The sequence below is a fragment of the Cryptotermes secundus genome, unplaced genomic scaffold, assembly GCF_002891405.2.
Source record: "Cryptotermes secundus unplaced genomic scaffold, Csec_1.0 scaffold968, whole genome shotgun sequence".
NCBI classification, from domain to species: domain Eukaryota; kingdom Metazoa; phylum Arthropoda; class Insecta; order Blattodea; family Kalotermitidae; genus Cryptotermes; species Cryptotermes secundus.
The window spans coordinates 33,685-36,213 of NW_019719376.1; the positions used below are offsets into that span (position 1 = coordinate 33,685).

Genomic DNA, 2,529 nt, shown 5'->3' on the forward strand with positions numbered 1-2,529 from the left:
TTTAAAGAAATTATACATGCTAATATAATTTTACAAGCCTCATTACAGATGACACCACCACCAGCACCACTCGACTTACTGAAATACAGATCCTCTTCTTCAAATGTAACCAAGTACGTGTATGAATGGACTCATTGTATGCTTCTAAAAAAAGAAGAAGAAATTCACTTTTAAGTACTGATGTTTTCATAAGGGACAACTCATTTGCCATTTACAAATATGGAGACACAATGAATCATTAGACTAATCAATTGACAAGAGCTGGGGCAGCTTGACCAGTATAGTGAATAGGTTACTTGTTGGATGACAGGTTGGGTTCTCACCTGGCACAGACATTCACCACCTTATCCAAATCAGCTTTGGTCTGCTGTCTAATTTATGTGAAGCAGACCACTCACCTCCCTGCAGTGCTGAAGGTCAGAATGCTTGGAGTTGTACCTCCATTCCTCTATACATCTTCGTGGAGAGGTGCTCAGTTAAGCACCTACTTTAACTTTAACTTTAACCAACTGGAAACACTTCTAGTGCTGGAAGTAGTCACAATTCTGTGAGATGATTTCCTCAAAATGTTCTTAGAATTTGTTACATGAGAAATGCAGGATGTTAGATGTGAGGTTCTCACAGTGTCGACTATGAATGTGATGCCACGTATTCTAACAGAAGTTTATTGGTGTTTGGTAGAAATATTGGAGTCACATCCCAGAACGCTGCTTGCTGTTTGCTTGGCTTACTCCTTGAACCTGAAAATTGGGGCAGTCCATTCTTCCAAAAGTCAGTAAACTGCATCTACAAGGCAACATAATTTCACACCCCAAAGAGACAGTAACATTAAAATATACAGTAGTTACAAATGAAAAACTGAAAACTTTTAAATTAGACTAGAAACATGCAACTCATATCACAGCCTTTCTGAAAACATATTTTATGATTATGAGATTGTTTTAACTCCGTATTACGTACCTACCACTCAGCGCTATAGCCCTGGGTGAGCCTTGGCCTCCTCTACAACCAGTCTCCACTGCACTGTGCTGGTACCACCTACCACTCAGCGCTATAGCCCTGGGTGAGCCTTGGCCTCCTCTACAACCAGTCTCCGCTGCTCTCAATTCCTCATCTTCTCTATCATCCTTTCACCTTCATTTAAGTCCATATTATGGATATGTATTAAGTAATCAGATAAATAACAAATCAATTGTCTTGGAGCAACATAAATGCTCTAGTATGGGAGAACTAAAACAGCTGTAAAACTCCCAACTGCTAGAGACAGAAACACAGGGTTTGCTCCTGCACATTAAGGAACTCACCGTCCTCTTGCCTAAAAACATTGAGTACTAGTGATTTGTCAAAATGCATGTGATATTTTTATGTTCCCACTCCAGCAGTCAGTCAGACATTTCTGGGCAATACTGCATGCACTTTATTTCTTTTGGACTTCACCCATCATCTGGTATGTAAAAGACAAAATACCACGACGTTTCGGAGACAGATCCAGTCTCCGAAACGTCGTGGTCTTTTGTCTTTTACATACCAGACGATGAGTGAAGTCCAAAATAAGCCAAAAGAAGTAGACTATACACCAGCGTCAGAATCCTTTCAAGTCTATCTGCATGCACTTGCATCACTCACTACAAGAGGAGATGCTTCAGACATCAGGAGATAATGAATCCTGCTCTAATACACATTATCTGTTACTTAATTATACCAACTGGCAAAGAACATGACATCCCTTTCCATTATGTGCACACTTGCAATTTTGCCACTGTAACTGTCTAATGGTCTTACAAAGCTGGAAGAAAACCATTTGCTGTGGAAACGCACAACCTGACTTAAAACTGTAGTACTACTTTTCTGCCATTAATTATATTTATGTAATATAAACATTGCTCACAAAATAAGATAACATGTCATTGGCTACTTTATTTTTACTAATTAACAACAAATATACTAAAAGTAACATATAATCCACACTCAATAAAACCAAACATACTGGTTAAGACTAACTTGGATACTGCAGCAGGCATCTTACTGGACTTACACAAGTCAGGTATGCATTATTAATATAGGAAATCACTGAAAGCATCAGTTGGAGTGTCTTTCAAGAAAGAAAGATTTTTTTTTTCATGGCATAACCCAACAGGCCCTGCAAATATATATAAACCGGTAAAAGTACATGACAACTACCAGTATTAGTTTGTATGAATGCTATTGTATTATCCTGAATACTATGCTGTTGAATAGGCTGTGCACCCAGCTTTTTTTTTTAAGAAAAAAAAAAAAGCTTATGTGAATTTACTGATGTATTAAAGCATGCATGTTGAATGTAAGTACACTGTCTTGAAATTAAAATTTGATGATCATTTGTTTCTGATACAACTGCATTCCACACATCTAAAATGATGCTTCTCACTTGCTTTCATGAAGCTTTTCTTTACTTCAGGATAGTTTGTTTTCCACCCTTGAAATAGCCCCCCAAGTTACCATTCCTCTGCAGTATCATTTCTTTCTTCTTACTCCAGTCTTTTATATGAC

General features: G+C 37.8%; 1 long non-coding RNA gene across 1 annotated transcript; it reads right to left on the minus strand.

The window, feature by feature from the left end:
- Nucleotides 1–925: 925 nt before the first annotated feature.
- Nucleotides 926–1,493, minus strand: LOC111865883. The gene is made up of 2 exons (XR_002843056.2): nt 1,039–1,493; nt 926–960 (listed from the first exon to the last, which is right to left on the minus strand). It is a non-coding gene; the product is annotated as an uncharacterized LOC111865883 (long non-coding RNA).
- Nucleotides 1,494–2,529: the final 1,036 nt, after the last annotated feature.